Raw genomic sequence first — 12,205 nt, forward strand, 5'->3', positions numbered from 1 at the left:
GATTTAACACTGAGTTCCAGCTCTCCCACCAACATGAGCCAGCTACTCCATAGCAGCCTGGATCAGATTCTAATCCTGCCACATCATCAGTCTAAAAAGGGAGAAAACAGCCTTATTGGATTGGCTAAGCTTTAAATTAAAATAGATGGAATGCTAAAACATTGCAAATGCTTAAGCAGTAAAGTGAGGACAGGATAAAAATGAATGATTTTAGAAACCAGTACTGAGAGAGAAAAAAGAGCTCTTAAAGAAACCCAAGAGCATAATATGTCATATCTACCAGAAAGAAAAATAAGCACTAGGAAAAGGAAAACATATTATTATGAGGATAAAAGGAACTGTGTTAGAGTGATTGTCTGCAGACTACGACATCAAAATTAGACTAAATAATTTCTTTTCCCAGAACTTCAAAAGAGCTGTTTCCTCTACATGAGTAATGTGTTTACCAAATAATTTCTTGGGTTCTTCATTACTGTGCCATTGCGGAAAAGAGCTCTGATTTTTTTCTTGGAAGCCAGTACTTGCCCAAGCAACACCTGAGGCTTCCCATGAGCCATCAGTTTCTCCACTGTACAATAGTGGAGAAATCTAACATTTGTAGTCTGGCAATACTCACAGGCTTGTAGAAAGCTAATTAGTGTTTCCTCTTTGCATGTGTTCCCAAATGTCTGACCTTTATAACATATAATACAGGTTGCTGTGAGCTAGGAATTCATGCTGGGAAGTTAAGGTGGATCCTCTAGCAGCATGGGGATGTAGCAGACTCAAACAGCCATCTCATTATAGTTCCTGTGTTTATAGTAGTCAAATTAGAGCATTTAAAGGAAAACACTTAAATAACTAGTTCTACAGACCACTGGATATTCCCTGCCTAGTAGAGCACTCTTTGAAGTCAAGACATAAATAACCTGGATGGCTAAACTATACTTGATACGACTGGATAATCATTTGCATGTGCATAGCAGCACAATGTGTGGATAGCTCTGGCTTTTAGAAAGCAGTCTGAATGGGCTGATGCTTCTATATCACATGCCAAGCAGTGAATAGCTGAGCCCAGAACAGCAGCAAGAATGAAGGGGCAAATATGCTTAAACACCATTAGCTCCTGGTGTCGCCATCTAAGAAGACACACTGGAGGCTCAGAACAAGGAGAAACTGCCTGATGAATGGTCAGTGAAGTCAGAGAGTGTCATAGTAAGTATGCTTAGTTAGTCTGATTGAGTACTCTCCTAGCTAACTCCTTGTATTGCTGTTGTATAGGATTAGACTGCCCCAGGGTCCATGCTAAAACCTAGGACTGCTCGTCTGTTTGCCCCTGTGATGTGACAAAGCCTTGCAAGAAGCAAGGCTCCTGAGTATGAGCCTCTTTGCACACATGGAGCAGGGGAAGCTTACTCGCTTCTCTTTTCTACCTCTGGAAATATGCATCCCCTTTGGGAGCTCTATTAATTTTTTTCTTTCTTTCTTGGCTCTGAATTGTGCCAAGAAAGATGCTCTCCTGCTGCAAAACCCCTTCTGCCTTGCATCCTGCTGTGGTTTGCCCTTACTCTGTCACGTCCACTGAAGCCAAGCAAAGGTGGGAATAGAGGAATGGGATCATGCAGACTTTCTCTGCTGTGTCAGCTTTTAGCTGTTGCCCATCTGCTTGATCTAAGGGGTTGTTGTGGGGTTTTAAACTTCATTTCACCATCTCCATAATAGGAAAATATTCTGGCCATAATTTGTAATAAAGAGGAAAGGAGAATTTCAGTTCCACTTTTGAAACAGCCAGCAATAAACATCTATCTGGATTCCCTATTGCTTCTTACACCAGACTAACGGAGCCAAAATGTTCAAAATTATGACCTTCTCTTTCCCTGATCTCTTGCTCTGTGTTGTGGCCAGCAGGTAATGTGGTCTGCTGGGAAGCTGCTTTCTGAGAACAAGCAGGGAAAACTTGAACCTGAAAACGAAAAGTTCCTGCAAACATTTGTACCACGGGAAGGGCATCAGCCCAGAGTCACGTTATCTAGAATTCGTATTAGAGTTAAGCATAGCTAGAAGTGTTAAGAACAGCATCTTGTATTTGTTGTATTTAGGACAGACGTAAATGTGTTCAGTGTCTAGATTTCAACCTTTTTTATTCCACTGTTTGGTGGCATTTTGACCAAGCCTTTCTCTTTAGGAATGCTACAGCAAACTCAAGGTCTGTGCCATCTCTTAGTTTGCTCCCTGCAGGAATGTTCCTTTCCCTCAGCCACCATCCGGTTGCTGGTTGGATTTCCTGCCTTTGCCCTTTGCTTTTTATATATTGAATCCCATCTGGTCATATACCTTAAAAATGTAATGTGCTTGTGCGCTAGTTATCTTTATACCACACAGAAGGTATAAACATAGGAGAAATACATGACCTGGATTTATAAGCTGTCAGAGGGAGAAGATGACAAAGTACTGGAAAAAGATACATACAGACAAATAGATATGGAGTTATTCTGGGCCTAAAAGACAAATGGTCAATATCAAGTGGTCTCAATTTTCATTGAGGTAGTTTCAACTGATTTGTAAGGAGGATTGAAAGGACTAAGAAACAGGAAATTTTTGGCAATTCAGATTTTTCAGACCTGCAGAAACTATCAGAAATAAAAGGGAGAAGGAATTTTTTTTTGTACTTAATGTATCTTAAAGCCAGATTTTGTACTAGACTTGAGAAAGTGACAGACGGCTCAAGAGGCTCTATAACAAGAAGATGCAGGGATTTCTCAGGAGGTCAGGTTCTGCCTTCTTACTGGTAATGAATGTATGGAAAGGCTAGATTTCATTGCATTTATATAGCTAAATTTCACCGCAGCAGTCTGGCAGCAAATAAAGCATATCCCACAAAAGACTGTGCCAGAAAGATCACCAGTGAGTATTCCAGACACTAGAAAGATGATAGACAAAGAAGCAATAGAAAAAAGAAATTGCAATAGAAATTGCAGTTTTAAATCTGGATATCCCCTCAGATCCCTGGGCTTTATTGATAGACACCTAGCAGAAAAATTGGGAGATTACCAAGGCTGTAGTCTGCAATCTGCTGAGGAGTTTAGCCATAGTACAACCTTCTTCTTGATAATCATAGAATCATCTAAGTTGGAAAGGACCTTTAAGATCTTCGAGTCCAACCACTAACGTAGCACTGCCAGAACCACTGCTAAAACATGTCCCTAAGCACCACATCTACCCATCTTTCAAATATCTCCAGGGATGGTAATAATGACTGCAGATGTCTGATAACCACAATGTGATTTTATTGCATGGGGGACTGCACCAGTCCTGACACACTTTTAGCTGTGACATTTCAGGTTTTACTCATTTTGGATGTGCTCTTCCCATCACTTATCAGTCATAAGCCCCAGCAATAGTAGCTAGCTTTTCTGGATGTGCATTTCTTTCATGTAATTCTAGTCCAGTGTCCTCAATTGTCTTCTAACTATGTGTTACAGATGTGATGGTTTTCTGTACCTAAATGTCATATGTACAGAGGTGCAGTCCCTTCTTGATGTTAGAGGATTGCGCTCCTTTGAAGAGTTTCTGAAGCCCCTGTGACACATTGATATTGTACACAAGTGAGATTCATGCCAAATGGGCAATATAAAACCTCTGCTCTGTTGCACTAGTCCCAGTTAAATCTGCACAGACTTTGTACAAACCTAGCATGTATCTTGCCGTTGCAGCTTGTCAAGGGTTCTGAATCACCTGAGGTGAATTATCTGCCCCTCAAGCTACGGAGGAAAGTGACCCTGAGCTATTCCAGTCGTGGGCTGAGGTTCATCATCGGGAAAGTTTCTGAATTTCCTGTTGTAATCCAGCTGCCATGAGCTTTGCTTTGAATATGAAATAGTATTGCAGATACCAAGCTATAGATGCTGCCTCTCCTGAGGAGTTCTGCAATTCAGCAGTGATCTCAGGAATGATACACTGATGACCTTTGCTTGGGGTCTGTTTCCTCTGCTTTGATCCACTCCATCTTCCAGTTGGAAGGAAAAGTCTTATTTTTCTGGCGATCTGACAGACCTCACCTTTCATGGGCTTTTCATCACAGCTGCTTCTACCCTGTTCCCAGCTTCAGAGCACCTGTTCCATGTACATCTCAATGCCAAGAGAGTCAGATCCCAGTGCAAGCTCCCCCCATTACTGCTATGTGCTTACTTCAGACTACCTGCCTCACAGTTAGCAAAGACATTTCTGTTTATTTTTCTGAACTATGGGCACTTTTCTCATTTCTTTATAAGCACTGTTCTCTGTGTTTTTCCAGATAGCGTGAAACTTGGTTTCTGGCATTTCATTTATTCTCACATCATTCAGAAGCCATTTCCATTAACTACTGGAACAGAACCATGCAGTGTGAATCTTGTCTCTGCTATTGCAGTAACCTATCCCATCCTGTCCCCTCTCCAATCCTGCCACGCTGTGAGGTTGACTTTTCCCCTAGCTATTTGTGCTGGCACCTCAGGCAATAGCATTTCAGCCCCAGCATTCTTTCCAGGTCAGGAACAGCAGGGAGTTTTCCTTCTGACTGCTTCTGATAATTTCCTACAAGGTGAAAAGAGAAGTGTGTGCTCTGAGCTCCCAAATGGGCATTGATTTGCATGTTTGGAGTTACAGGTCTAGACAGCCATTTGACTAATGGCATTTGAAAGTGCAAATATGCTTTTTTCTTTCTTTTTTTTTTTAACCTGAGGTTCTGTCACCCTTCTCAAGCAACAGACAATCTGTCTTGCAGGTGGGAGCTAGCTCCCATGGTCTCTGGGTATAATAGGTTAACAATTTCTGGGTTTTTTTTAAGATCTAATGTTACGAAAGCTATGTTGTACCTCTTAACAGAGCTTCAGGGGTGGGGTCTTTTAGGTCAAGCTCCCAGTTGTAACTTAAAGTGTTATTTACTGTCAGTCTAGAAAATTAATGTAAGAAGGCTAAGTACAAGACCCTGTTGAAAGGGGAGTAGGATTTTATTTTACAAATCTCTGTGTAAGTTGCTTCTTACTGACACTGACACTCTCACATGCACATAGTTCAAAGTAGCAGAACTTACAGACAAGTTTCCTGACTGTTTTCTTTCCCAGATTTGGGTATCTGTGCAGCTGTGGTCTGTTGTCCTGTTGGGAGAGCTGGAAGAAGAACGGCACATGCACCAGGCTAGACTTCTGTTGTCATCCTCCCAGCACCAGAGTGTAGCTTTATCAGAGCACAGTCCCCCCGTTCTTGGTGTAAACAACACATTCCTCTGTGTTTACCAGCTTTATCGCTTACAGTCATGTCCTTAGCTGAGCACAGGCCATTCTTTTAACCCTCGCTTTTTTTTTCCCCCCATGCTTTCATACCGATTTTTCCATTTTACCTTAGAATTGTAATATTTCTGTTACAAATCTCTGCACCTGCTGGTAACTATCAGGATAGCTTGGGGGTGGAGGTTTTCAAAGGATACCATATGGCAGGTTTTGTCACTAAGCGTAGTCCCGCATCACTCACTAATGCCAATACAACCCCACTCTGGGTACCTTGCTGGTACTTGTTTTCACAAAATATTGAGCAGCATTTTATATTCTTTAAGGAGCCATACATTCCTGATATTTGTGGAAGGTGCTAGGCCTGGAGGAGGATGGTCTCTTGTAAGAAAAACAACTGAAAATTAATTTGGAGAAGTGTGCCAGCAGGCACTTCAGGTTTGTTCATTTGCTCTGTACGTCCAGAATTGGCTTCTCTGCTGCAGCTTCAGCCAGGATGTGAAGCAGTCATGACTGCCTTTGAGATGAGACCTGCCGGGGTTGAGACCAACAAGACTCATTCCACATGCATCACCCAACAGCCCCTGGAGGGACAGGCACACTGTGCCATCTGTTGTCTCCAGCCCAGCAGAGGCATGCCAGTAATTTTCAGCAAACAGAAATGTTGGAGTGTACTGGGAGTACTAATACTTTCAATCTGTTAGCAGAGCTTTCTTCATTCTTTAAGGAGATCTCTCCTTTTGGTCTCTTGCCTTAATCTTTTGGGAATCATCACTGAGCTCGTCTATATTTAAAAACTGTTCCTGTTTCTGCTGGTATGTGTGTAGAAGCATATTTCTTTAACGCTGAGCTCAAAAGATCTCATTGATAAGCTGCTGAGCTTCCAGAGAGGGTCATGATGAAGTCCTTGTGAGACATATGCTCCAAAGACGTTACATAAAAGATACACATTTTTTTTTTATTATGAATAAAGGTTACAGAAAAAGGACTGACAGTAAGTATAATGTAAATAAATAAATTACATGCAAAAAAATTCTAGCAGTGTAGCTAGAATTAGCACTCTATGGTTTTGCATAAAAACATATTACCTTTATTAGCTGTAAAAGCAAAATTAGAATCGTCTGCAGGATTTTGCAGTGGTTCATTTAATTTCCTGTTTTCTGAGTTATTTGACTTCTAAATCATGATTGTTAAGGGGGGCTAGAGGGGGTAAGCATCAACTGCTTTTCTTTGAAGACGATACAGGAAACTCAGGAAACTTAAATTTCAAAGATTAGCCAGTTCATAAGAGGAATGTATTTTACCAAGTCCACGTATTTTCCAAACAGTGAACTGACTCTTGACAGAACTGTGGCGACCAGCAGCCTCCATCTGTTTTGAAAAAACAAGGAAGCGATAATGTTCTTCCCATATGCTGAGGGCCAGGAAAAAGGGATACACAAAATGGTTGCGTAACACTGTCAGAAAATAGCCACCTGCCACCTTTAACATATCAAAATAGTTGAGGTTTTCTCCCCACAACATTGCTTCCCAGTCCCACCTCCACCCCAATGTAAAGAACAGGTCTTCACTGATGAGTTTTTGCCCATCGAAGCATTGCAACTGTTGTGCTTCCCACAGCCCAAATCTAGAGCCAGAAACCTCCCTTTCAGGGAAACACGAGTATGCTGTTGGGGAGAAGCGAAGCCATCACGTCAGGCTCGCCCACAGAAACATCAGTAAGGGGTTTAGCTCCCAGCCTGCAGATCCTCGGCAGCTCTGTCCTGTCCCTGTGGGGCCCCTGGGCCTGTATAGACCACGATCTCACTCCCATTACTGGACTCCAGCTAATAGGCCTTCCTCTGGCTGCTGTAATGCCCCAACATGGAGGTGACGAAAATGCAGCAGCATGAATGGGCCACATGTAAAAGCTAATCCTGATGAGGGCTTCAAAAACATTCACGTGGATTCCTCTTAATGTCCTGATGCAGCAGAGGGAAATGGTGGTGTCCATGCTGCACATGGCCTTATTCCTGTGTCCACCTGCTCCCAGGGACCCACAACACCATCTTGTGATCGATCCAAGTTTCAGGGTTAGGAGGCAGGAGCATGAGCACAGTCTCACAAACGTGATTCAGCTCCCCTCCAGCTGCTGAACAGTTTCAGCAACCACCCCCTCTGAGCAGAACAAACATTTTGCAGGCTAAAATCAGAAATTATCCAATGTGACCACCGCTTGGGATGCCGAGGGAATGCCCTAGCTTGCCCTATTCAACAAAAGCCACACTCCTGGCTCAAAACACACCCTCCTGCAAGGGCTTCGTCTTTGCTCCTGGGGATGAAAAGCAGCCAAGGAAGAGGAAATCCCCTAAGAGAAAAACTTTTATCTAACCTCAAAAGCAAGATCGTCAGAGAGCAAAGGATTAATGAGCTCATTAGCAAACAACTTGCATGCTGCTACAGACAATAGCAATATCTGATTTCAGGCACTGAAACCTTTTGATTCTTCTCTTATTTGTAGGCCAGATCCCTCAAGCTATCTACTTCCAGGACCAAGCCTTAATTGTATGGCTGAAATGTAGGCCTGGTGCATGCAGATAAGCTGTAGTTTCAAGAAACCTGGGCCAGGGAAGATGCAAGTGTCTCAGTGCTGGAAAGCCAGATGAAATGCAGTGACCAAAGTACAAGCTTTTCTAAAACCGGGGTCAGCGAAGCGTCCTGAATTAGTTTCAGCTTGCATTGCAGCAGACTAGTTGGAAAACCGGCCCTCCTCCCTTTTACAGTTTCTATGGAGGTGGAACCACCACAACATTGCAAAGAGGTCCCAAAACCTAAATATTCTCCCTATTAAGACTACGATGCCATATTTCTGGTTGAGTTTAACGCACCTCAATGTCTGGCCATTAAATCTGCCTAAATAATGACTCTTAACGTCCTTTCTGTGCCCTTGCAGGTATTTTTAGACTGTCATCAAGCACACCCAAACCCCTCTTTTTTGCTAAGCAGCAAAATTTGAGCTCCCGTAGTCCTTTACTAGAAGGCATTTTCTGATCTGTTAATCATTCCTAGCTCTGCTCTGACAGCCTCTAATCCACCACCATCCTTCTGCATCAGGCACCAGCTGAGCACTCCAGGATTTGCACTGATGTCAAAGACAGACACGTGGCAACTCCTTTGCAGCTGGATGCAGGCCCATTTTCGTGTCCTCCTTTAGCCCTTGTGGCCCCCATGTCATACAGGGAGCTTGCAATTTGCTGAGTGTCTGCCTTGACCCCCATCACTCTGCAAACGGCTGGGATGAGTTCCCTTTTTCTGCAAACCTACTGTATGCTTTGCAGTCTTCAATGGATGATTTGCCATTTAGCTGTATTTAAATGTACTCTGTTTGCTTACCCCACACAGTCAGCCTGTCTAGGTTCCACATGCTTATATCTTTATTTTGCACTCCTTTGCATTCGGGGGTATTTTTTACCATCTGAGCTGCTAACAGGCAGTGTGATAGAATATAAAAAGAGTATTAGTTATTCAGTCAAGGAACTGCAGGGAGGGTGACTACCCTTCAACTCTTCCTTCCTTTTTTTTTTCTCTCTTTTGAAGCTGCTGCCGTTTTGGCCAAGCATAAGGACTGTTACGAAGGAGGATAGTGCATAGTAACGCAGATGGAGAAGGGGATGCTATGGTTTACAGTGAATGTGGCCACAAGCATACAGGATCTGCTCCAAAGCCTCTCCTCAAGCACTTGTCCCCAGGCAGTCCACAGGAGGCATTGCATGGACACAGGGGTGGCCACTTTACACAGCTGAAGCATTTGAGCTTCCTCTGCAGGTGCACGGGAGCACGTTTTAACCCAGGTGACTGGTTAGCCACAGCAGCTAACCATGTGGGCTCACCACTGTTGTGCTTGCCCAGGCTTTAGTAAGCCCCAATGTTGTCATGACTGCCGTGCTAACAACATCCAAGCCTGTCTCTGCAGCTGGCTTAGCCTCAGTTTTGTGTTATATACTCAGAGGCCATTCTGCATTCAGAAATGCTTTATTTTTAAGGTACTAAACACCTTGCAGAATTGGAGTCTGTAAAGTATACCACAATGTCTGTTCTCATTTGCCTTTTGACTACCAAAGGAATTAATTAGCATCAGCAGGAGTGTAAGAACTGTGGAAAGCAGAATGAGCTACATGAACTTTCTCAAGTCTGTTCAGCTCCCAGAGAGGACTCATCAGAATTCATCCAAAATGTCATCCTTGGTTTGCTTCTTTCAGAAACTTATTATTCCTGTGTGTTTAAAATGATCCCGTGGATGTGCTCTTCATCTGAGCTAATTAAAGCCTGTAGATTAACAGGCACATTTTGCTCCTTTTTCTATCAACAAATGCTGGAGAGGTTACATGTGCAAAGACGTGTGGTAGATCTTGGGGTTGTACTATGACAACTTTATTTGTAATAGAATAGATAGATCTAAGCTGGTACTGTTTATTGCAAAACTTATTTTAAGTATTGTTTTTTATTTTGGTCTTTCAGTAATAACCTAATCATTTTAATTCCAGGAAGGAGTAAGGACAAATACATTACATTCTCATCTTTTAAAATAGTTTCAGCCTTATACAGCAGTTAAGATTGAATATGTTAATGTTATCATTTCGTTTATTATCTTGCTCAAATATTTTTAGCCAGCTCTTGATATAGTGCTTTTTATTAAAATCTCGGGGGTGTTGTGGTTTAACCCCAGCCAGCAACTAAGCACCAGGCTTGCTGGCCAGGCATTTATTATATCTCTGCCTTTTAAATCTCCAGTGACTGCCTAACTAAATCTATGGCTTTGAAAATCCACTCTTTATTCTGTGCAATGAGTTAGTAAGCAACTGAAACAATGAAGAAATCTAGTCTGGAAGGTGCCACTGTATGTCCTAGTCTCCTTTTTTATTGTTGTCACTACCTTCATAACATATTAAAGACTGCAATAGTTTGAATGGAAATACATGCAAGGCTATTTTAACAACAAAACCAGGAATATTGCACAACCATATTTCTGTTGAGATTAAGAAGACTGTTTAATTTTTCTTGTTTTTAGATATTCGTTCGTCTGTGATTATCTATTGTTATCTACAGTTTGCCCTGCTGGCTGCAAGCCCTTTTGAAAACACAAGTGTTGTTCTCTGCTTGGAGCATGGATCAGCAAAGGCTGTTCCCACAGTATATATTAAGACCATATTGGAATGAAATGTCTGCGTAACAAATTAGATTTATAGACAGATGGATAAGACAGGCAAATAGATGAATTGGGTAGAGATCCAGTCCCAGCTGACATATGTTGAATCAATATTAAAATAGCTATGTTAAACCACAAGGCTTTTACACTGTGTATGTTGTCAGGAGTTAATGGGTGGAGAATGAAAGCAAGATTTTTCCAAAGCAAGGTAATGTCACAATTTTTTCAGTTACAATCTGAGTACAACACAATGGACAGCATTTGCTATTTAAGAACATACAGTATTGGTGCAGGTTTGCCAGGTTATCCTGTAAATCTGGAGCAAACAGCTTATAAGCACTGGACAAAGGGAGACTAATGTAAACAAAACCCCATTGCTCCTAAAACTGAGAGCAGCTGCTGTAATAGGTGCAGGCCTTCTCCTTCCCCTGGGTGGGTGGCACGGGAGAGGGGGTGTTGAAAGAGGTATTCCCAGACAGGTTGGGCTGCTTGGCACCTGCTGGCAGAGGGAGATGTATTGCCATGAAATGACTGACGCCACTACAAGCTCTTACCTGTTTGGGGATGTGGCTCGTTTAATCAGAAACTTCTGCTGCTGCAACTTTTTTCATGGCAGTAGGGCCCAGAGCACCTGCTAGGCTGTGGTCCTTTTGCACTAGGCATCACACAAAGTTTTAGCAAATTATAGTCCTTGGGACCGATGGCCCACTCCTAATGCACTCAAGGGGAACTTAATCTCTGGTGCCAGTAGGAACTGTAGCATACCTTCCCATATCATCCCATGCATGTCCGTTGTAGTACAGCTCTCAGGTAGCAATGTATTACCCAAGACTTGGTCTCAGTAAGGTGGGCAAAACCTGTGATGAGAATTAATGGGATCAGTAGCCATGCTAAGGTGAAAAAAAAACAGCTAAGGGGCAGGAAAAGAAGCAGTAGGTATCTGAAGATGAGTTTAAACCATTACCAGTACTTCTGCATTAACTTAATAAGCCTGTGAGGGATTTCCATCAGAAAAGACTTGGACCCTAATTATCATATTTTTCTAGGGTAAAACAAACAAACACCATCAACAAACAAACAAAGCCCAACTAACCTAAGAAACTACAGGTCTTAAAGACTAGTTTTCTGGATTTGGGGGTGCACAAATAAAATTAATCATCCATCATCTTAACCACACAAATTCAACACTGGTAAAATTATTCCTCTCTTTCCTCTTCCTCATGAATGTAAACCAGTTTTAAAAGCAGATGCACATTGCTGTTTGAGTACTTTGCAAACATCTGGTGGTGATCAGAGGCCTCTGTGTCAGTTAATCCAGCTCACTGCTGGACTGATTCTAAGAAAAATAAATATCTTCCATGGCTACTGGACTGTTGAACCCCTGAGGAGCTGGGTAGGAGTGAGGAGGGTTAATTAAATTGCCTGAGTTATCAGTTGGCTGTACCGTACAAAAGGGAAAGGCATCCTGAGCTCCCAGTCCTGTCTGGGTGAGGTGGCTGAAGTGCCTTCATCTGGGCTTAAGCTGTCAGCAGGTGTCACATCAGAGGGCACTTGGTGGTGTGTAAATCACACCTGCCGTGCACTGTAGCATCGTGTCCATCCTTGTGCAGAGCCAGAAAATAAGTTTGGATCTTTAAAAGCAAAAGAGAGATCAGCCCACCATATAAAGCACAATCATCTCCCACAGAAGAAGTGGATTTCTGAGGCCAGAGAGAGAGAAGCACTGCCTGTTTTGAAGAACCAAGCCTGGGGTGGACAAGTGTGAAAAACAAACTAT

The sequence above is a fragment of the Calidris pugnax genome, unplaced genomic scaffold (assembly GCF_001431845.1).
Source record: "Calidris pugnax isolate Ruff unplaced genomic scaffold, ASM143184v1 scaffold273, whole genome shotgun sequence".
NCBI classification, from domain to species: Eukaryota; Metazoa; Chordata; class Aves; order Charadriiformes; family Scolopacidae; genus Calidris; species Calidris pugnax.